Source organism: Dryobates pubescens, chromosome 3, assembly GCF_014839835.1.
Source record: "Dryobates pubescens isolate bDryPub1 chromosome 3, bDryPub1.pri, whole genome shotgun sequence".
Taxonomy (NCBI): domain Eukaryota; kingdom Metazoa; phylum Chordata; class Aves; order Piciformes; family Picidae; genus Dryobates; species Dryobates pubescens.
Window position 1 is genome coordinate 45,224,636 of NC_071614.1, and position 24,903 is coordinate 45,249,538.

Consider the following 24,903-nt stretch of genomic DNA (forward strand, 5'->3'; position numbering starts at 1 on the left):
CCAATGCCTCTCGAAGCCAGAAAGAGTTGCTTTTCTTGAACTGTCATCAGAGAGGTGAGGATGCCAGCTCTCCTAGGTCTTCTATGATGTATTGCATGCTCATTTGCTGTCTCTAAAGACAGTGGGTTGTAGATCTGTGTTCTTTCTGTTGTGTTTGTTTGTTTGGATGCTACACGTCAGATAGAAAAGACCAAAGCTTTTGGCTCTGGAAGCAAGATAGTGCCTCAGGGAATCACAGGAATGATGGGGGAAAAAAGGAGATCTCCTTAGGGGCCTGAAAGTGCAACCTCACTGACACTTTGCTGCAGTTGAAGCAATGGGCTTGAGGCAGCCTAGAGGAATGCTTCCCTTACCCTCATCTCAGCTGGGTCTGGATGCCCCGCACTGGGCTTCCTCTTCCTTGCACCCAGCCCTGAGTCGGGACACAGGGCTCCTCAACCCCTCGAGGGTTAGGATGGAAAAGGTTGTTTTTCTGCCAGAATGCAATTGTAGTTATCTCTGAGCAGACTATTCAAATTTGGTTTTCAAAGCTTTCCATGTAGTGCTGGCAGCTTTTTAAAGGCTGAGTTATAATTGAAATGCAAGTGAAGTACTTTGACATCCGCATTAATACCAAATGAGTTCACTATGATTAATGGTTCTGTGATGAATAGCAATAAAGTATTAACAATGGCTAGAACATTATTTTAAAATGCTACCCGCTTTACAGAGGACATTAATGTTCTTCTAACAAAATGTTTTTAGCTGAAATATATGCATAGCTATTGCCTCGGTGACTTTTATTTATTAGGTTACATAAAGGCTGTTTTTGTTACAAGATGTAACGGATTTGACAGCAATGGCATTAAATGAAGGGTATGAGAAAATCCTGACTTTTAGGGTGGTGAAATGCACCACCTGTGTGAATGACTTTGCTTTTTGTCATTGGTTTGTGTGTGGGCAGAATGAAAACAGCACCTGGGTTGGCCGTTCATGGGATCTAGCAAACGGCATGAAACAAAACACTCATTTTAGGGCCAGTCATGTCAGCTTTGCTTTGATCCGTGTTGTGGGGCTCAGCAAAGAAGTGTTTATTGCAGGTGAGTAAGCCTTGCAGAAGCCCTGTTTGTGTCACATCCACAGCAGATCTAAAATTCACACAGCAGCAGGAAGGCTTGGCTCTAAATCAAGAAGCAGCAGCTTGTGATTGCATGAAGGTTTCTAGAGAAAACCGTGGTGTACTTGCCACTTGCAGAGAGCTGCACTGTGGCATGATACCTGACAAAGTTACCAGCTTTTTAGAGGTTCTTTTCCATGTCTCGTTCCCGTCAGGAGCAACCTTTGCACTCAGGAGAGCATAAAGAACGAACTAAGGTGAGGGTAGTTCCTGTATGGCAAAGCAAACTTAATGTAGTGTGCAAAGAGGTCATAGAATTGTAGAATCAATAAGGTTGGAAAAGATCTCAGAGATCATCCAGTCCAACCTATCACCCAACACCTCATGACTAACTAAACCATGACTTCAAGTGCCACGTCCTGTCATCTTTTGAACACTTCCAGAGATGGCAACTCCACCACCTCCTTGGGCAGCCCAGTCCAATGGCCAATAACTCTGAAGAACTTTCTCCTCACATCAAACCTGAACTTCCCCTGGTGCAGCTTGAGACTGTGTCCTCTTGTTCTGGTGCTGGTTGCCTGAGAGAAGAGACCAACCCCCACCTCTCTACAACCTCCTTTCAGGTAGTTGTAGACAGCAATAAGGTCTCCCCTAAGCCTCCTCTTCTCCAGGCTAAACAACCTCAGGTCCCTCAGCCTCTTCTCATAGGGCTTGTGCTCGAGACCTTTCACCAGCCTCATTGCCTTTCTCTGGACATGTTCAAGTGTCTCAATGTGTTTCTTAAATCGAGGGCCCCAAAACTGGACATAGTACTCCAGGTGTGGCCTAACCAGTGCTGAGTACAGGGGCAGAATGACTTCCCTGCTCCTGCTGGCCACACTATTTCTGATACAGGCCAGGATGCCATTGGCCTTCTTGGCCACCTGGGCATACTGCTGGCTCATGTTCAGCCAGCCATCAACCAGTACTCTCAGGTCCCTTCCTGCCTGGCCACTCTCCAGCCACTCTGACCCCAGCCTGTAGCGCTGCATGGGATTGTTGTGACCAAAGTGCAGCACCCGGCAGTTGGACTTGTTAAATGGCATCCTGTTGGACTCTGCCCATCTGTCCAGCCTGTCAAGGTCCCTCTGCAGAGCTCTCCTACCCTCTAACAGATCAACACCTGACCCCAGCTTGGTGTCATCTGCAAACTTACTAATGGTGGACTCAATCCCCTCATCTAGATCATCAATAAAACTGAAAAAGTTCTGTGGCATCAAGAGATTCCCTAATATACAGAGCCACCCCTTCTCCTCTTCTCCCTTCCCTGCCTCTCCTAAAGAGCTTGTAACCCTCCAGTGCAGTACTCCAATTGTGTGAATTATCCAACCATGTTTCTGCAATGGCAACTACATCATAGTTCTCCTGGTGAACCAAGACTTCTAGTTCCTCTTGTTTGTTACCCATACTGCATGCATTGGTGTACATGCACTTCAGCTGGGCTGCTGATTTCTCAACTAACTCTAGTTTATGTCCCTCTCTCTCCTCTCCAGAGAGACTGGTTTCATCACCCACCCCCTTCAAACCTAGTTTAAAGCCCTCCCAATGAGCCCTGCCAACTCTAGTGCTCTTGCCCTTTCTAGATAGATTCACCCCATCTAGGTTCAGCAGGTCAGGTGCAGTAAAAGTTGCCCCTTGATCAAAGAACCCAAAATTCTGCTGGTGGCACCATCCTTTGAGCCATTTGTTGATGGCATGGGTTCTCCTGTTCCTTTCAGTGTACACTCCTGTCACTGAGGGAACTGAGCAGAACACCCCTTGAACTCCCGCCCCATCAATCAATTGTCCAAGGGCCTCGAATTCCTTTTTGATTGTCCTGGTGCCCTTCTTATCAATCTCATTGCTTCCAGCTTGGATTGCCAGCAATAAGTCATTCACAAGCTGCTCGTTGTACAGTGAAAACATGATGCCTGATGATCATTCTTGTCATTAGTTTGAGCTGTATCAAGCAGATTGGCCCTGGGTGGTTTCCCGATACCTGCAGAGCCTCTTGCCCTGTATGTGTTAACTGCCTATGGCTTAAGCTGCAGACATGGAACAGAATTTAGCTGCCTCAGCACCAAATACTTCTTAATGCTATGATACCACTTAACATAAGTTTATTAGTTATCCCAGCAGTTAATCTCTTGTGACCCGATGGGATCAGCACTAACTAGGGAACTTGCTTCCCTGGCTTTGCTAGGTGGAAAGAACATGCCATTGTGCATTGATGCATCCTGCACTGTAAGCCAAGACATGTAGTGATTTTCCCTTTTTATTCCAGCACCACTCCTCCCCATGCCCATAGTCTTAGACAATTTTTATACTGCATTAGGGGACTTATGCCAGTTTATGAACATTTGTAAATCTATTTTCAGAAATGTGGTGGTGGATTTCATCTTTGACTTGTCATAAAAAACTTCATGGGAATCTTTAAACTTCATTTAGTATGTTTCTGCTCTACTACTTCCTTTTGATAGAAATTATAGGCTCATCTTTAATAAGCCTTGTCTTTTCTATGACAAAGAATGAATCAATTTTTATTTTAATAGTAAACTAAATTTCAGAGCCATTAATGACACTGCAATAAGCTACCAGAATCTGTTAGTAGTGCTGCTACAGAAGGCCATCAACAAGTAATGATTTTAGAGGACTACAAGCAGTCATAGTTACCAAAAACTTCTTTTGTCTCCATTACCATCTGGAATACAGCCTTCTTCCCCATATGCTGCTGTATCCACCAGCAAGGATGTTTCTTTGGTAGCTTAATTAATCTGTGAAACTCTTGATCTTTTTGATGTATAGAAACAGAGTCTATTCTCATACTGCATTCAGTGAATGTCTGACCAGCAGTATTAACTTCTGAAAAAAAGAGGGAAACACAAAGGGTTTTACAGTTAGTTTCTCTTTTAGCCTTGTTGGGTTACATTCACTTTCCATATGTATGTGTGTATATATATATGTTTGTTGTTGCACCTTCTGGGCGTTATCATAAAAGGAAACCAACACTTCTTCATTCTGGAGAAGTTTTGATTGATGTAGGGTAAACAGCCAAAGGTGTGAACATTTTGCTCCAGTACTTAAGTTCCAGCTATAGACTGTCTTTTGTAATGCTTTGGCTAAGTTGGCATAGTTTGTGCTCTGGAGAAAGGTAGTATTAGGTATGTAGATGTTTGGTATTACTCCCTAGGCCATAATGTGTATTAAACAAATACCAAACAAAGAACCCCCAAACAAACAACAACAAAAAAGGGTAACAGTAGACTCATAAATGAGGATATATAAATGCTTTACATAAGTGACCTTACAAAGTCATCTAGTCAAATGTCCCCTACAGTGAGCAGGGATATCTTCAAGTAGATCAGGTTGCTCAGAACCCTGTCTAATCAGACCCTGAGTATTTCCAGGGATGGGGCATTTACCACCTCTTTACATTGTTCATAAGCTCACAAGATGAGTCCTCCTGTCTTCAGCTGTGATTTTCAGAAACGATAACAGAATTTTCCATCTCAATGCAGTATACATGCAAAACCTTCCAAAGAATAAGGGCAAGTCTGAGGCAGCACAGAGTGCTGCAACAGACCTCAAAATGAGAAGAAAAATCAAAGTAATGTTCTGAGGAGAACAAGAAAAGAGTTTTCAATTGTGTAGGTTAGGAAAATGCCTGAATTCAAAGTACAATGAAATTTTTTACAGAAGTGATGGAATTATTATCAGTATTTTGCCTTTTTAGTAAGAATTAGAATCATTAGGAAGGGAATAGGAGACTTTTTGAGAACAGGAGATTAATATGGAGTTCATTTTATTTTTCCTTCAGAAGATGTGACTGCACATAAATTCATCACAGGCTTTTGGAAGTTTGACATGCCTTTTCTCACTGCTTTCAGGCACTCAGAGCTGTTGTCTGGTGTGACAGCCTCAGGATGCTCAGGGCTCATGTTTGTATTTTGAAATGCTGAAGAAATGCGGAAATGCTTAGTTGCAGTGAAACAATTATTGATCCCTTTTATTCATGCATTACTGCGTTTTGTTTTGATGTGCAGACTAACAAAGTGATGTATTTTCCCTTGTAAAGCTGAGTGGAGAGGTCTGCAAAATAAAATAACACAACATGCAGTGAAGAGAATCATACATTTTTGTACAATGAGGCACAGAAATAGCTCTGAATATTTACATCCCTTCCGTGAAGCATGGAAGTGCCACTCAAAAGAGTGTCCATAGGGAGATATAGCTAAAATTGTCATGCAGTAGTAAATACTGGTGAAAGGTTAGATGGTAAAAATTTGGCAGCTGCTAGCATGCTTGTAGGACTGGGGAAGTCGCACCTTAAACCATCTTGTATTTACTTTAGCCAACAACAGTTTCTATGGAAACTCAAATCTGAATGCAACTGTGTTTTTTCAGTAAGAAGAAGAAAGATCAGGATGAGTTGGCAGGAATAAGGAAATAACCCCATGGCAAGTGTTCATACTGAAAACTTTTGATGTGTTTGATCAGTCTGTTTTCCCTCGAAGATACCATAAATCATGCAGCAGAGGAGATTAATTTCTTGAAATGACATATGCTATGGAACCTGTAGGAGATGAAATTATGAATGATAGACTAATGCCAAAATGTTTACAGAGTGTAGTCCCCAGTTTGAAAATCACTCTCGGCTCCCTTGCCCCCAATTTTCTCACTTTAACAACAAAGCTCTACAGAGAAAAATAATTAAGGTGGGTTGTTGTTGTTTTTTTTTTTTTTAATAACTTCTTCCCCATCCTCTCTGTATTTAATGTTATTTATTTATTTAAAATGCTCAAGCAGAGCGAGATGATTTCAGAGCTATCTCGCCTGTAATCTAAAAGCTACGCTACTTGCTCACTGTGGAGAGTTTGCCGGTTTCTAACATATCTGTAGAGAAAATTCACCATCTCATGAACCAGACAGGCTCAAAAACTAAAATAAGGAAAGGCTAAATACTTACTTCATCGAAAATCTGGTGGTTTTTTTGAGAAATGCAAATGTAGAAGTCTGTTTGAATTAGCAGAGCTATCGATACCGCAGTTTTCTGCGTCTGCTTCTGTGCACCACTGTGCTGACTTGGAATCGGAGGACTTTACTGACATTTGGGTAACATTTATGCAGAGCAGCAGAAAGTAAGGCTGCTATCTGTTATGTTATTAATATTATCCAGCTTCTTTCTTCATTTGCTAACTTACTGCCTTCACACGAAAGTGAAGAACTTTTTTGGAACCCTCTCAAAGCACACATACACAAATAAATAATAATGTTTTGGTTCATTTGCCCCAGAATAAGGCTCTAACTTGTAGTATAAGAGTCCAGTGATAAGACTATGTAAAAATAAACTTAATTCAGTCCCTTGATTTCTTTGTTAGCTGAACATACCTTTTTTTGCTAGCAACCCATGATTTCTGTGATCAGGTTGGTTGTTTTTCTTTTATCAGGAGAACAGAAGAGGCCTCTGTCACTTCTGAAATACTTGAAAGCCAAGAAGTTATTAATTTCTTTATGATAAAGTCTGGACTGGGAGAATTATGTTGTGTTTAATAACCATCCTGATTAGATGTGTGTGGGAAATGTCAAATAGATTTTTATTTTCTTTTTGTCCACTCAGAAAATTCCCTGGAATGGTTCCTATATGTATCGCACAGGAAAGCAACAAGCCTACCCTTCGCAGCACTGACTTCTGTTGCTCTGCCTGTCTCAAAAGCTGCTGTAACTGTTATTTTTATCTACTGATATATGCACGTTGCTTTTCCTTCAGCCACCTTGGTGCTAAATTAGAAACTCGTGTTCTGTTTCTGCCAAAAAGAAATAAAACTGGAATCTGCACACAGCTCACCTTCTTCCCACTCATCTCAGGGATAACAGTGACATCCCCAACATCCCCTCCAATTTGTTTGTTACATAACCATTTCTCTAGGTTGAGTTTTACTTTAAGAAACAATGTTCAGATTAGCTTGTTTGGATGATATTTGAACAGTGTTTGTGCAGTCACAGTTGTAAGGATGGAGAAGTGCAAGTACTTGAAATGCTGCAAAGAGGATGGGAGCTGTCATTGCTGTGAGTTTGGCCTTGGACCCTCCTTGGGGGCCTGTGAGCCTTGCTCTGCCCTTCTCTACCCACTTTTCTTCAGCTTGACATCCCTCTCTTCCCCAGGCTGCACAGGCTCTTGCAGACTGTTTTCAGAAAAGATCTCTCTGCTGCCCACACTAACACCAGGTTGCGTCTTCACGAATGAAGGCAAGTTTCTGTATGGCTAGGATACTTCTGAGTTTGCTTGGTTTTTTTAAACCCATTGAAAGTTAACTTTTTTGGGGGAAGATTATAATCTCCAAAGATAAAGCTGTTGGTATTGCTATCAGGGATGCATGCAAGACAGGTCTTCACTTCTTCATCACCTAGAGAAATGTCACAATCAGAGGCATTATTCATGCTATTCTGGCAGCAAAGCAAAGCTTCCTGAAAATGCAAACAAAGCCTGGGACATTAAGTAGTAGGCACAGTAGCTGTTTTCTTTCTGCTTCATTGAGTCCCAAGTCTCAAACCTGGTGGCTTGCTTAGCACACTGGATGAGCACAAGTGTTTTGCACCTGTGCTCTGAAACCTGCAGAGATTCCTCACCCCTTGTGACCTGTGGTTTACTTGACTGCTCATGCCTGAGGCTGAGGCCACCTCCCAAGATGACCAGCATCTCAGTGCACCACCAGAATGCCCCATATTGATGAAGGTGATTTTATTTACAACCCTCCAATCCTTAGGGAACCAAGACCTTTTCAGAAGTTTATCATACAATACATAAATTAGCTCTGTCTGGATAGTTCATGGTAGAAAGCACAGGGTTCTGTCCAAGGCTTTCACTAGGAATCATTGTCAGGAAAATGTAATTATTTTGTTTCTGCTTGCTGATGTTTTCAGTTAGCTGTCTGTGCTCCTTGGATTTATGATTTTCTTTGTTATATTTATAAAAGATACCTCTTTTTGTTTGTATATTTAATGGGAAGTACACAATACAAAGTAAGAAGAAATTCTGTATTTTAAGTAGCACAAAGGCATTTTATAAATTTGATCCCCAAACTTGACATTTAAATTTGAAAAGATAGATACTGCTCAATTAAATATGTGTTATTTGAGTTGCTGAGAATGCCAGGGAGTGTCAGTAATGCTGTGCTTTAAATGCTGCTGAAGATGCTTCTGAATAAACCTGCATACATTTTTTTTTCTTCTCGTATGACTTTTTGTATGATTTAGAAGAGAGAGAAACTGACAGAGCTTTGTGTGCTCTCAGGCACTCATAAGGCTCCAAAACTATTTCAAAGCTATACATAAGCCACTCTTGTGAGCTTTCAGACTGTAGTGGTGGAGGATTGAAGTAGCAGAAGAGGATGGACTCATCACTTAACTGGGCATATACTTGATGGAGATGTTCAGTGCTACAGCAATATTTCCAGTCGTAGTGTAGCTGACCGTAATCACCTCCATGCTGTTTCAGCTTGAAGGTTTACATTCTCTTCTTGCCTTTCTGCTGTTTCAGCTTGAAGGTTTACATTCTCTTCTTGCCTTTCTGTGCTGTGGGATAGGGCACACAGGAGAAGAAATGAGTTCCAAAGTAGCATCTCTTGGCTGGCTGGTGTCACTTCTTGTGAGTCTCGTGGTCGGCAACCGTCACCTGTGTCCTCGGGTACCAAAGTTGTGTGCTGTCACTGTCTCATCTCAGTGATGAGGCTGTATCCAGTGTTGGCAGCCTTTTGATAACTTTTTTGTTGCTGATGAGTATTATGGGACATAGTTGCCTTATTCTGGCTTTCATACATTAATGAGATTGAGAGTGCAGGTGGGGCAGGATGTACAGCCACAGGCATCACAAACCCCACACCCATTGTCAATATTGGTCAAGCTCGCTTGAATTCAATAAATGCGAGGGTTTGCTAGCACGAAATTTAAGCATTGTTGGGAAAATACAAAGCTATTCTTGAAGTACTTTTTGTGATGCTAAGATGTTAATATTGCTTATCAATATCCTACATTGTCTGTTCGTTATCTTGCATCCCTGGTGTGTTCATATGTTACCTTTTGACTTGCACTAAGATCATAAAGATTTGGGAAAGTACAGTCCTTTTTTTCCCGCTAGTGTTGGTACAGTATCTAAAATAGCCAAGCCTTGTATCTTGAGAAATGGTCGTGTGCAACATTAATACAAAAAGTAATAAGTAAAACATTGCTTTCCATAAAGATAAGAAATGCTACTTTCAGCCTCTCTCACGAGCACTCTGGGAAGAATTTCCACATTTTTCTTTGGAAGATGTAAAGGTACTAAATAACTGAGTCATACTTGTCTTTCCTTCTGAGTGGTAATCTCCATCTAGAAATATCGCATAAACATTAAAGTATATATTTTAGCAATAGTGTGGAGCTGTGCATCCAGAGAGAGGGCTGATGGCAATGCAGTACCCTCAAGCTTCAAATGTAGAATCAACAGGCCCAAGTGAAAATGCTGAAGCAGAAACGTTTTTCTGTAGTTGTTTAGAACAAATTATTTCAATTTCCCTTTTTTATTATAATCCAACTTGGTGATTTTCCATGGCATGCCTTATCTTGTAAATAACTAGATGGAGAAAATGACAACCTTTTAATTAGTTGCAAAGGATTAATATACTTGTTATCATCTCCATTTAAATGGCTCATTCAGTATCTCCTCATGGAACTGAAAGAAACTATTTAGCCTTAGAAAAGAGAGTACTGGGAAGTGAAAGGATTAGGTGTAGATTCGGAGTAACAATGGCTGGCAGAGATGCCAGTTTCTTTGCAAGAAAGGGAAGATGGCTCCTGTACTCAGCGCTGCAGGGAGAAGCATTTCACTGGCAATAGGGTGCTGAATAGTTAAGGAGAAATGGACAGTGATAGAGGTCTTGGTCAGTTGTCACCTACGTTGGATGGGGCTGCTTGTGTGCTGCGGTGGGTGTCAAACCCTTCCTGGAAACCCTCAGACAACAGTCAGGAGCTGAGCAGTTTGTGATTGAGTTTAATGGCAAAAGGAGGGGTAAGGACAATCTCCACTCATTAGTGGACATGGAGGGGAATATTGTAACAAAAGATGAGGAAAAGGCAGAGGTACTTAACACCTTCTTTGCCTCAATTTTTAATAGCAGGATGGGTTGTCATCTGGACAACTGGCCTCCTGAGCTGGCAGATGGAGTCAGGCAGCAGTATAGTCCCCCTGTAGTCCAGAAGGAAGTAGTTACGGACCTGCTCAGCCACTTGGATCTCCACAAGCCCATGGGACCCGATGGGATCCATCCTAGGGCTCTGAGAGAGCTGGCAGATGAGCTGGCCAAGCCACTCTCTATCATTTTTCAACAGTCCTGGCTCACTGGAGAGGGACTGGATGACTGGAAGCTGGCCAACGTGATGCCCATCCACAAGAAGGGCTGGTTGGATGAGCCAGGGAATTACAGACCTGTCAGCCTGACCTCAGTGCCAGGCAAGATTATGGAACAGGTAATCTTGAGTGCAATCACACAGCACTTGCATGATGGCCAAGGGATCAGGCCCAGCCAACATGGATTTAGGAAGGGCAGTTCCTGCCTCACCAACCTGATCTCCTTCTATGATCAGGTGACCCACCTGGTGGATGTGGGGAAGGCTGTGGATGTAGTCTACCTGGACTTCAGCAAGGCCTTTGACACCATCCCCCATAGCAAACTCCTGGCCAAGCTGTCAGCCCATGGCTTGGACAGCAGCACACTGCGCTGGGTTAGGAGCTGGCTGGAGGGCTGAGCCCAGAGAGTGGTGGTGAATGGTGCCACATCCAGCTGGCAGCCAGTCACTAGTGCTGTCTCCCCGGAATCAGCGCTGTTCAGTATCTGTCTTGATGATCTGGACGAGGGGATTGAGTCCACCATTAGTAAATTTGCAGATGACACCAAGCTGGGGGCAGGTGTTGATCAGTTAGAGGGTAGGAGAGCTCTGCAGAGGGACCTTGACAGGCTGGACAGATGGGCAGAGTCCAACATGATGGCATTTAACAAGTCCAACTGCCAGGTGCTGCAGTTCGGTCACAACAACCCCATGCAGCACTACAGGCTGGGGTAAGAATGACTGGAGAGCAGCCAGACAGAAGGAGATCTGGGAGTACTGGTTGACAGTAGGCGGAACATGAGCCAGCAGTATGCCCAGGTGGCCAAGAAGGCCAATGGCATCCTGGCATGCATCAGGAACAGTGTGGCCAGCAGGAGCAGGGAAGTCATTCTGCTCTTGTACTCAGTGCTGGCTAGGCCACACCTTGAGTGCTGTGTCCAGTTCTGGGCCCCTCAGTTTAGGAATGCCGATCTTAGACTGAGATCCAGTGTAGCTCTATTTTTAGGTACTAAACCGATCTTGATTAAATTGTGAAACTAAGCAGGAAAAAACCCTGAGTGTGTAATTGTAAATTACAGCAATCTATTAAAATGCAGCTTTGCTCTTTTGAAGTTGGATTCCATGTGGTTTAGGTTTGTGAGCTTCTGAGTTACATTAACGTGCAAAATCCTGTTACTTTACTTTGGAGAAGAAATATCCTCAGTTAGGAGTTTGTGACTCTGGTATTTTTCAGTGTCCTGTTTCTTTGTTGTTTTTTTTGAATTGAAACCAAGTTGCAAACTGACAATTTAGGAAGAGGTCCAAATAGTATCTGATGTTTTTCCACCCAGTTGTCCACTGTGTCTGTGTTCGGGTTCATTCCCATCAAGATAGGTCAGATCCTGGACTTCCAACAGTAGTTAATCACCATAACACTTATTAAAAGTGTTATGCCTTACTATTTCTGAGAGGAATCCTAAATCAAGTATCAGTATAACTTGCAAATACTAACATCCTAATCTGGGCTGCTTGAACTCTGCTGTATCTCCAGTAGTTAGAATAGAATAGAATAGAATAGAGTAAACCAGTTTGGAAGAGACCTTCGAGATCATCATGTACAACCTATCTTCCATCCAACACTACCCAATCAACTAAACCATGCAACCAAGCATCCTGTCAAGCCTCGCCCTGAACACCCCCAGCAACGGCGACCCCACCACCTCCTCAGGCAGCCTATTCCAGTGGGCAATCACTCTCTCTGTGTAAAACTTCCTCCTAACCTCCAGCCTAAACCTCCCCTGACGCAGCCTGAGACTGTGTCCTCTTGTTCTGGTACTGGTTGCCTGGGAGAAGAGACCAACCCCCGCCTCACTACAACCCCCCTTCAGGTAGTTGTAGAGAGCAATAAGGTCACCCCTGAGTCTCCTCCTCTCCAGACTAAGCAACCCCAGCTCCCTCAATCTCTCCTCATAGGGCTTGTGCTCCAAGCCCCTCACCAACCTTGTTGCCCTTTTCTGGACACGCTCCAGCAAGTCAACCTCCTTCCTAAACTGAGGGGCCCAGAACTGTTAGTGCTGAAGAGCAGATGTGATATGCAGACAGAACAGTGAACTGCTGGGGTGATGAGATTGCTCTCCAGCAATCTGCAATTCTGGCAACGCTTAGCCATATGTAGGGGGTTTGGGTTTGAATTTTCTTCTTTCCTTATAGGTAAGTTATACCCAGTCCTGGTCCTCGGACAATGTTTAATGTTACTATTTATCACAGCTGCTAAATAATTTGGTTTTAAAAAAAAAACACCACAAAAATAAGTCAGAGGAAATGAGACCTTTCTGCTGTGTTTAAACACCAAATACAGAAAAAAATCATTACCAGCTTAGTGATCTTTATTAGAAATGCTATGACAGAAGGTTCTGGTAGTTCAGGGGAGCTGCACTGACTGTGGTTGTGGCTTGCAATGCATCCCAGATGCCTTTTTCCTGTTTTGAAACACATCCAATATTGATAATGCCTCAACTGAAATTAGACAAAGATTTTCCTGTTGGTGCTGCTCTGAGTTAACCTCCATCCTTCAAGATTAATGAAATACGGGGGGGGGGGGGGGGGGGGAATCTATATGAGAAACTGTATGCTGTAGTTGTGAATGTTTAGTAAAAATTACTTCAAAAAGACAGTTACTAGTGAAGTGGCAGAAGCAGAACAGCTGTTCTAGGTAGGATCACAATGTAAGGGGAAAAGGCAGTCACATTCATCTCAGAAATAATGGCAGCAATTTGTGTGTCATTAAAACGTTTTAAGAAAACAACAAAACCCAACTGGGGCAGACTAAAGGAAACTCCTTGAATGGTTACCTGCCTGTGGAGACAAATACAAGAAACTAGTGTATGTGGGGATAGCTGACAGACCCATGAGACCTCAGCCCTGCAAGGACGGTGGGAGTTTTGCTCTGGCTTTTGCTGAGAGCCAGGTTCCCTTCATCATGTCAAAGAACAGGCCTAGCACTGACTTGTTCCCTGCAGTGTATTTCAAATAACAAAATTCTAAACCACAAAACGGTCATTTGGCAATTTGAGAAAGAAAGCTGACTTTAACTACCCTAGTTAGTCTAGTTTTGCTGTGCCTTGCTTTGATAAGCACAAGGATGGCTTTCTGCCCTTCCTACGAAAGCCGGATCTGGGGAGCTGCGTAGGCTGTTGCCTCCATGTCCAGAATTAAGCCCTGAGCTGCAGCCCAATGATCTTTCCCCCTTTCTTTCATTGTGTTTGCATGCACCTCAGAAAACATTGACGGTTTATAGCAGAGAGTGCCGCTGCTTTTGCCAGAAATATTTGTCTATTTGTTCTTGACAGCGTAGTCTTTCTTCGCAGCTGTGGACTGTTGGTACCAGGGTAAATGTGCCAGTTGCTGGTGGATGAGTGGCAGGAGGATGGTGGGGAGAGGTTGTTTATATCTCAGGGTGTGTGTTTGACAAGTCAGTGCAGGAACATTTTCAGAGCTGCTGCAGAGGTTTGGGTTTGCTGAGGTTTAGCTGAAAGAGAAGCAGTGTTTGTTTTGGAATTGTTTTCATACTATCCTTCAGAGTGGTCTGCTGCAGACCACCATGTGCTTTGGGAGCTGATGCTGCTGATGGTGTAGAAATTTGCTGGTGCTTTGGCCAATGCCTACAGGTCAACTTCTCTTTTCATGGTCTAGGTGCAGATTTTTCTTTTCATAAAGTATCTTTGCAGTAGAGGTGACAGTGTTAGGGTTATGCTAGTATGCATTAGAGTCGTTTAAGTTAAAAAGCTTGTCATTCCTCTGGGTCCTATGAGACCTTCAAGCCCTTGCATATGGTGACCACTCCTTTAAGGGGTGAGGGTTGTCCTTGTTTGCAAGTCATCAAAATTTATGAGTTAATTGTTGCATAATCTTCCCCACTGTAGTCAAAGCGGTGACGATTCTGCGTGTTTAAAAGAAGCTATTGCTGCTGCAAATTGTTGTAAGCAACGATGAATAAGATGTAGCTCATTTTTAAGACACTGATATGTATGTGACAGTATTTCAGTTGAGGGAACTTTATTTTTAAACACACTATTTTTTACATCCTGAAAGAGTCAGAAGAGTTGCAAATGGTGAAAGGACAAGTACAATTATTTAACTGTTACTTACATAAGAAAAAAGGGGAATTTGAAAGCCGTGCTCAGTTCTGCTCATATTTTGATAATGCTCAGCTTTTTCTTTAGGTTTATATTTAAAGTGATTATATTTTCTGAAGGCATAATCACTTGATATTGTTAACTGAATTTTTTGCAAATTATGTCATTAAAAGAAGCTTGATACTCTTTTTAGGTATCACATACTAGCTTGATGAAGAGCATTTAAATGCTCCTAATCAGTGTGTTGTAATCTTAATCAGTGTATTGTAAAGGAGAGCACCACGTTTTCTATTTTAATTGAAAACTTCTTTGGACAGATTACAAATGATAAGGTAATTACCAAAAGCCAAGGTAAAACTTACCAAGCCGTAAACAAATGTTATGCAATCTCTGTTAGTGTTCTGCCACCTGGCAAATCCCAGTTACCCTCAGACAGTTTTGCATTCTTTACAACGATGCTGTTCTTGGCAGTATGGAAAATGGATGTTTGTAAGAGACTCACAGCTGGTAGTACTGCCTGGAAACGTGAAGGTGTGGTGGAGGTGATGGCACTCACAGTGGGCTCTACCACCCTGATAGAGGAGCTAGAAGACATCTGGAGGCTTCTGTCTGTGTGTACCAAAGAGACCTTCTGCTTGTAGGTGATGGGGCTGTAAACTTCCCTGTCCTCTGCTGCAGATCAGATGCCTGTTGCTGGTGCTGTGGATGCCTCCGTGCTGGCTCTAGGAAGATTCATATTTGTAAACTGAGTATTTGAAATAATGATTCTGATTATCTGTTCAGCAATCTGTCTTCCAGCACTCAGCAAACTGATGAGTTTGAGTGACTTCACAGATTCAGGGAGCACTAGCATGAGCCTCTCCAGCAATCCTAGACCAGTTTGCGCACCCTTATTTAAGGTTTCTCTGACAGGCAATAGCCGGTGTGAACTCACTTTGTGATGAGGTGACAAGGGTAGGTACAGAATTGTTAGAGCTGGGTTTAGATGCCTGAACCACGCACATCCTGTTTAAAGGAAATGTGTCGCTGTCCTGTGTGCTTATGGAGCCTGATTCATCAAAGCACTTAGCATATGCTTCAGAAGTCTTGTTGGAAGGAAACCTGTAATGACCAAGTATTTGTTTTGCACATCCAGGAAAGGTGTGATCCCAGAACTGGAGAACTGGGAGACAAAGTGTTGTTTAAAGAACTTTCTATATTTAGTAGCCCAGAATTAAGATGAGTGTCGAGAATGTAAAAGTGTTGTCGGAAGCTTTCTCCCAAGTATTAACTGTGCGTGTTAGTCATGCAGTTTATCCTGATGAGAAATTCAAAACAATTTGCAGGATTATTTAGAGTATGAGAAAAGAAAAGATACAAAACCCCCAAACTTCAATTGCAGTTAAATTTGAGAGACTTACAATTCTAACCTGCTTATAAACCAGGGAAAATATGAGAGAATGCTTTTTATTTGTGTGAAAATAGTGGCCCATGGTAGGTGCAGATGAATATTTCTCTTTCTCCCTTGGTTGTACATTGTTGATTGCTTGTGGGAGTACAGAATTTGATTGCATGCATATGTACTCCAGCCTGACCAGATAAACATTGTATAGTTATTCTCTCCACTGAAAATATGGGGGCTGGAAACAGGAAAGCTAAGAAATGCATGGGTTTTGATGCCTTTCTGTATGGGATTATGCTTGTGAGTTGCAACACCACGGGTCAAGGACCACCATATATGGGCTGATGTAAGTTCTGTGGTTTCTGGAGCATGTACCCAAGGGGCACAGGGCCAAAGTTGTCATTGAAATCCATGTGTCCGGCTTTGGACAGAGGGAGCCAGGCAGTGGATTTCATGCTCAGTTGCAGCATGGAGATAGTTGTTTATACAATCAAGTAGGTTTAGAATATTGTTTATAACAGGCTTTAAAGCTAGAGTTTATTTATATCAATTGCTGCAAATCAGAGTTCTTGGGTAAGCCAAAATCTATTTATAGGATGCATATCAGTATGTCACGTGTTTTCCAGTTTCCTTGATGGCAGAGTGAGCCCTCCCTTAAGATGAAATAAGGAATTAAATGCTTTTCTTGCTGGGACTGTGAGCATAGGCAACAAGTGTAAGGCTTATTTGGCTGCCTTCAGTTCTTTGCTCTCACATCAGTGTATGACTGTAGTTTGGCATGAGCATTAATTTTGTTTGGGTTTAGGAAGTAGAGAGCTTAGAAATGTCTCCAGGAAACAAATGGGCAATCTGTGGGCAAATCACCAAAGGAAAAAAACCAAAACCCAACAAAACCAACCAACATGTTTTTTCGGTGCTGTTTATTCTTCAGATGTGTGGCACATTCTTTAAAATTCCCATCATTGTGAGGGAGCTGATTGGCTTGCTTTTAATTTTGCTTCAAATAACAAATTCTTAGCTTGAAAAGCTATCTTGAGTGGGCTTTGCACATCCAAGATCCCTCTTTCCCTAGATGCTGTTGATTAACAGACATAACTGAAACGTTGTCACCTTGCAGGCTGATTTGTCCTCTCATTTGTGCCTGAGAGAAAATTCATGCTTGAATTAAGAACAAAAGATGTAATATTGAAATTGTCTGAAAAAGAAATTTGATGGCTTATTGTGTTTGAAAATCTTTTCTTGACCTGCAGATTTGTGTAATGTGGGTAGCAGCTGACTCAGGGCTTAAATTCTTTTGCAAACGCAGGGATGAGAGGGCAGAGCTTAAGCTGGGCACACACAGTTGAGCCAGTTCTTTTTATTTCAACTGGTTTTGTTTACTATTATTCATAATTTGATGAGTCTGTTCTGATTTCTTTGATCTTAATTAAAAGTTGCATTTTAACAAACAGAATAAGTTTTAAGGTATGAGATTGCAGTGAATGAAGAAAAAATCTTCTGAGAGTTTTTTGAAAACAGTATCACAAAGGAGACTTGGAGAGCTGCCAGACAGAAAGGGACCTGGGGGTACGGATTGACAGCCAGCTGAACATGAGCCAGCAGTGTGCCCAGGTGGCCAAGGTCAATGGCATCAAGAATAGTGTGGCCAGCAGGAGCAGGGAAGTCATTGTGCCCCTGTACTCAGGGGCACTGGTTTGGCCATACCTGGAGTACTGTGTCCAGTTCTGAGCCCCTCAATTTAAGAAGGACATTGAGACTCTTGAGCATGCCCAGAGAAGGGCAACGAGGCTGGTGAGAGGCCTTGAGCACAAGCCCTGTGAGGAGAGGCTGAGGGAGCTGGGATTGTTTAGCCTGGAGAAGAGGAGGCTCAGGGGAGACCTTATTGCTGTCTACAACTACCTGAAAGGAGGTTGTAGCCAGGAGGGTGTTGGTCTCTTCTCCCAGCCAACCAGCACCAGAACAAGGGGACACAGTCTCAAGCTGCACCAGGGGAAGTTTAGCCTTGAGGTGAGGAGATAGTTCTTCACAGAGAGAGTTGTTGGCCATTGGAATGGGAAGAACAGTACATAAACATTACTCTTCCTCTTGAAATGCTCTACAGTCCCTACAAGACCCAAGAACAGGGTCAACGTCTGAACTCCCATTCAGGACATTGTAAGCTGATGTAGGTGGTACTACTCATTTGTAGCATCAGAAGCATTTGTACACCAAGGGATACTGCACACTGAGGAACTCAGCTGAAAAGCAGATGTGCTTTTTCCCCTTAGGATGGTTGCAGTTGTATTGTTTCCCCGGTTGCTTTTGCCGTGCAGCCATGCATGTGTGTGCCTTGGCACAGAGCAGTAGGGAGCCCACGCGGCTGGGCAGGGAGCAGAGGGTGGGAAGTGGGAGAGACAGCTTCTCCCTATAGCATCTGGCAAAGCTGGGGAGGCGAAGCACACCTTGAGTCATAGGAGTGATTTAGTTCTTACTGGGAAAAAGCTAAGCCAGAAACAAGTCCACTTAGCAGCAATTAATAACACTGGTACAATTTATTGTGTTGATGTATTTGTTTCTCTACTCTTCTTACAACTACATTCACTTCTAGCTAGAATCAAAGCAGTTTTTACTTTGAAGTGGTTTGAAGTGCTGCATGAAGCACCTTCAATTACAGATTTATGTTGATGTCAGTCTATTTACCTATGCCCAACCCACCAGGGTATTTGTACTTAATGTGGTTGCATTTTTAGTTCATTTCTCTGTTTTAGAAAGTTTCTTTGTAGTTAGTCTTGCTTCTTCAAAATCAGATGTGAAATAGGTCTGAAATAGGAGCTCAATTCAGTTGTAGTCAGTCTGCACCACTACAGGTCTTTGGATGGGTGGTCATACATTAACCTATAATCAGTTTAAATACAATTTATAATGTATTTACAATTCCTTTCCTTTATCTATGACATGTTTCTTGGAAGAAGAAATTGTTTGACAGTGCACTTCATATTTGAGAGCTAAAATCCAATTTGTCTAATCCTAGAAAGCTGGCCGCATGTTTCTGTTAATGAAAAATCTCATGTCCGAAGTACACAGCAGGAATGACCACTAACCATCTACTAACCTCTTTCAGCACATGTTCCACAGTTAGAGCACCAGCTAGGTAGCAAGACAGTTATAAAGAAAACCTCCTGCTAGTCTGCTTCTTTTCTGTGAAGTACTACAACCTAATTCCACATATCTTAATCTTTTTCATGGTATGTTTCAGGGCTAGCTAAACCATTTTACTTCTGTAGCTGTATGACTATTTATTGACATTAGTTCAGTGATGAAAGAGATTACTTAAAGTGAAAGATCAAGTTATCTGCAGTACTATCAATGTAGTTGTTTTGCTGTGCTTTATAATAAACTGCAGGCTAGCAGGCATAGCCTAGAGAGCGTTTGCAAATGTGTGTGTTCTTAAAAGCCAAAGAGCAGAATAGTTACCATTTGGGGATCTGTGCCTAATGCAATTTTCCAGTAGTAACTGCAGCAGACATTGCCCTCATTATTTATTTGCTTTTTTACAGTGAAGTGGGGACAGTGTAAAATCAGAAAGAAGCACTGAGAAATAGAAATGCTATTTACAAAAGCATGCATATTTGTTTTACTAAAGTATTCTACATTATACTTTGACCTTTCAAGTCCTTTCCAAGTTTACATTTCTTCAATTTAATGAATATTATTTTTAAAAAAGAAGTTCAAATTTTTTCTTTTATCCAACAACCCTAGCTTATGAAGTAAAGTACTTGCAATCTTTTAGGTCAGAATAGTGGTATGGTCTAAATTGATGACCTGCAGTAGAGCTTAGCCTCAATTAACAGTGTGGAATTTAGGTAATTTCACATCTGTTTCCATAAATTAGGGAGGAAATTTCTGACAACCTCATCATACTTGATAGACATGCTATTTTATTTTAATTCCTAACCTGAAATATTGTACTCAAATTATTCATCTCTGAATCATCAGATATTTTTTTCTTGGACAAAGAGGGATTCTTGATAACTTTCAAAGCCTAGGAAATATGAAACAGGAAAGCCGAAGGTTTGTAGAGCTACGCAGAAGGCATAGTTGTGACTGAATAATCTTTCCTGCTACCTACATACAAGACATGCATCTGGTGGTTTGTTCAACTCCTTGGCTTTCTGTTCTTGGTCATTTAACATCAAATGAAGATGTCTGGGAAAGGGTACCAGCAGAAAGGCAGCTTGCAAAGACAACACCTGACACAAACCCTGGAATTAATGCTGGTTTAGTTTTATCCTCTGGCTTCGAGGATTTACAGCAGCTGAAAAGCAGTAAATGATGCTGTGGTTCATGCTATTGCACTGAGGAAATGGACTTATTGCAAAGCTTGTTTGCCACTTTATGAAAAATGTGAAATGGCCTGGTAGCATATCTTTCCTAACTGCACTGTGCTTGTTACTTAGTTCCTTATTAGGAAGTGATTTTTCTGCTTAAAAAGCAGCTAAAAAGAGACAGAACTGAAATACATCATTTAGAAAGGAGGTTGAATGAGATAAACAGACTGGAGATCAATTATCAACAGAATAGAAAACTGGAAATCATCACCCTGTCAAAGTGTCCATGTGTGACACTTCTATTTTTCTTCTCTACCTTCATCTCAGTCCTCTGTCTTGAACCTCCTTTTCTTTTAGAGGTCTCTGCACAGCTGTAGAGCAAGTTTCTTCTTCAAGCAGCATGACCGGAGCACTTGTGTAAATGCCACCCTTCCTTGTCTGTCAAGATGATGATGCATTTTTATAGAAGGTGGCAATGTCTTTTTAGTAAGCTATTTGAGTTGAACTGTAATATTTGAAACAAGATGATGACACTGTACCTGGAAGCAAATTAGAAAGAGATGTTACAAAAACTCTGGAGTGGAATAGTGGCTGAATATACCATGCCCTGGCTGTAGAGTTATGGACAAAGTATTGAGTGGGGAGAGGTCTTTCTGCAAATGCTTCCCTTCCTTCAAATAGTCATGGAGGCATTTCCCTTTTGTATTCCTGGGTAACTTTGACTGAAGATGCTGGTTATTAAAATGAGGCTCCCTACCCATGACAGGATGTGCAACCAAATGCGAATTGTGCAGGAAATAGCAGCAACAGAGTGGACTGCACAGAGGGTGTGACATAAGGTTCTACTCCTGGCAAGGACAGAAATTGCCTGCTGCTGAAATCTGAAAACCTGATTAAGTTGTCAATAAGTGGGTAGGGTCTGAAGGACTACACATGAAGGACTACACTTCTTTTGGAATTGATACCAGCTCTCTGCTTTTGATTAGCTGACACAGAATACGGAAAGTGCAGCTGCTTGATTCTGCTCTCATATACATGCTGTTGAATCACAAGCTGCATAATTTCTTTCAGTTCAGTTACCATTTGTGTGTTTTAGAAGCAAGAAGCATGCAAAACATCAGCAGTTTCAACGCAGCTCATTTAATTCTTGAATTTTCTTCTACTACAGTCTTGTCATTGGAGTGTGGTTCTGAAGCTTTTGAGTTTAATTGCCTCTAATTGTATCTAGAGATCTAGTTCTTGAAGTACTAATAGACTGAAGAAGAGCTTTGGTGGTTTTTTTGTAATTTCATGTCAAACCACTGTTTTTTCCTTCCTGAATTTTTATTTTAATGGTTAGTGGCTTAATGGAAAGATCTTTCCTAAGATCTACAAGCAAGCCCAAGTTTATAATGGAAGTTTGGATAAGCAGCCGAGCTACAGACTTTAGATAACATGAATGCTTGCAGATCTGCTTCATTTTGTTTCTGAGCCCCTGTGTCAGCTGCAAGGTTTCTGCTCGTCAAAAATATTTAGCAGAAATCAGAGCATGACTAATGCTTTGTGGGAAAGATTTGTGCAAACAAAAATTGGCTAGAGGAGTTCAGATCCACAGCTAAATATTTTAAAGAATAAACCCTGAAGCTGTGCATACATCAAATAACCCTTTTCCCTAAGGCATGGCTTCAATGGAGAAAGAGAAGCACCACCTTCTGGAAAAACAACAGTGACCCAAAAATTCTACATATTGGAGATATTTATGGGGATGTATTTTTTTAAATTAAATTATCTTACCCATGCAAGCTGCTTTCTTCCAGATAAATAAAAACAGACAGCCTGTAAACAGATTATTAAAATACTGTACAATTAAAGCAAAAACTCTTGGAAGTACAAACCATTATTTCAATTTTGTATGTTCTCAGTTTAACCTAGAGACTGATAGCACAAATAAATGTAAATCAGGCCTTGTATACATCTGAGTTACCCAAGATTTCATACCTAGCAGCAATTATTCAAGATGTAACCTACCATCAGAATAAAGTTTCCATCTAAAGTAAACCAAGAAGTGGGAGTTAAAGTCATTCTGTACCTAAACAGGAACACTCAACATGCTGCAAAGTCAGTCTCTTAATAGTCACAAGCAGCAGGGATTCTGTAAGTTACTTTCTCACAGAGGTATTAGATGTGTTTAGTGCATTAGAAGGATGTGAGGCATAAGGAGAGGAAGAAATGGTTCTAGAAGTTAACCAGTATCAGGCTTTATATCCAGCAACAGAACAATCCTAACAAGAGAAGTTGAAGGTACTGTAAGAAGCATAAGCAGTGAAGAGCCGTTGTTAATCCATAAGAAGCATTTTCACATTGAGGCTAGAAATTTTCCACTGGAAATTTTTACTGCCTTAATTTTATATCAGTGCTTGTAATAACATGGAATTGAGTGGTCCTATTTGAATCATTTTAGGCAAAATCAGAATTCATTGACAAATCAAGCAAACCCCTGGTTTTCAAGAAGTAGGTGTTTGAAATATATGAAGGCGGTATGTTATAAGTCATCATGCAGACAGAACTTCCAATTAAATGAAACAGTTGTTTGTTTGGGCTTTTTAGTGAAATTTGCCTTATGCAAAAAAAGTCAAACCCAACCAACCAAAAAAACCCAACCCACAAATACTTAAACATTTCCAGTAAATGCTTTGTACATGGCAGTTGCAAAGCTTTTTCTCTTTAGTTTCATGTTGAGGTAAAAATCTAAGGGTTTCAAGTTTGTTTTGTATCAGCTGCTGATACAGCAGAACACAGGTAAATGGAGAAGCTGGCACTTCAGTGTTAAAGCTCCAAGTTACTGTGCTGTATAGGGAGGTCTCACCAATGTTTGTAGCAAAAGTACTAGAACTGGCTCGTGATGGAGAAGTCTACTGGAGGAAGGAAGTTTCTGTTATGAGCTCCACTCCAGAGCTTGTTACAAGTGGCTTTTATGAAGTGTGAATGATTTAATTACTTGCCTTCAGGACATGAAAAGTCTTGGTGTGCACTTGGGCATGTTTAGACCTGTGAGGTTATTGTACCTGTACAGGCAGTATGCAAAGCCTACTTCCTGTAAGAAGCTGCAACACCATTACCTTTGAATGGATCCTGTTGGAACAGGGATTTAATCTAACAGACTGTCTGAAGAAGACAATAGATTTCAGGCTACCACAGTTCTCTGGGTGTAGCTGATGACAAGATTAGTTGTGGGTATTGTATGTCATTCTAACCAAATCCATCTGGTGGAAAAAGCTTATCCAAAGCACCTCCAACATTATGCTTCTCTGTAGCCTTGTACATATGAGCTCATGGAAGGAAAAAAAACCTCTTTCATGTGAATTTACATTATATATAGGTGTGTATACAGCTCTGTATGATTTGTCCAGTCGAGTTAACAAAAATATCTCAGTTCTGTGTAGTAAACCCATTTTTTGGGCTATGCAAAGTGTAGGATTATGTTACAAATCAGTGCCAATGTAGCTGAATTCCGCCCCCCCACCCCCCTTGATTTTGGTTTTAATATATACAAAAGTGCAGCACCCATCAGTTGGACTTGTTAAATGGCATCATCTTGGACTCTGCCCATCTGTCCAGCCTGTCAAGGTCCCTCTGCAAATCCCCTCTAGCACCTGCCCCCAGCTTGGTGTCATCTGCAAACTTACTAATGGTGGACTCAATCTCTTCATCCAGATCATCAGTAAAGATATTAAAGAGCACGGGGCCCAGCACTGATCCCTGGGGGACACCACTAGTGACTGGCTGCCAGCTGGATGTGGCACCATTCACCACCACTCTCTGGGCTCGGCCCTCCAGCCAGTTCCTAACCCAGCGCTGAGTGCTGCTGTCCAAGCCATGGGCTGACAGCTTGGCCAGGAGTTTGCTCTGTGGGACGGTGTCAAAGGCCTTGATGAAGTCCAGGTAGACTACAAGCTTGGGGCTTGTAAAAATTCCCCTTTGGGCCTCCATAGCTATCAGCCCAATAATTCACCTGAATGCACAGCTCATCAGAAACCATTGGTGAGGTTCAGCTACTTCACTTTTAAGAGATTTTGCTAGAACAACTATGGTATTAAAAGCCCTGTTACTAAAACCAACCGTAGATACAAAACAGTTCTTTTACTGGCAGAAGTTTATTTCTTTGCTGAAATGGGTGACAAAATAGCTTACTGCTGTCATGAAGCTATGTTTGTATCGAGATACCTGCTGTCACCTACGACTGAAGCTCAAACATACTCAGACCTGAGTTTTGTGTAGGGAAGGGTCACCTGCAACTGCTGAGTGGTATGAATTAAGAATTAGGGTTTCTGATACACAGAATAGGACCTTGTGATTTATTGTTGCTGTCAGTTAAACGAGGAGGAAGATTCTGCAATCCACACTAATGGAGTTGAGATACTGAAATTAAATTTAGGACTGAAAAATGCCCTGGCCTTAGTTAAATTTAGTGGCTCATCCACTCAGTGGTAATTGTACACTTGCAATTCCTTTATGTGGACTGGACTTAAAATATGTACTTTAGTGATCAAGTTAAATGAAATTTTAACGATCAGCTGGGGTTAGACAAAATACTAATTAAACCTAGGGAAGTCTATTAATATAATTAGCCTCAGGGTGAGACAATTC

At 41.7% G+C, this 24,903-nt stretch overlaps 1 protein-coding gene across 2 annotated transcripts in view; it reads left to right on the forward strand.

The window, feature by feature from the left end:
• The window catches only part of PLCB1 (phospholipase C beta 1), a 449,952-nt gene that overhangs the window by 132,080 nt on the left and 292,969 nt on the right, over window positions 1-24,903 (forward strand). The window lies entirely within an intron of this gene.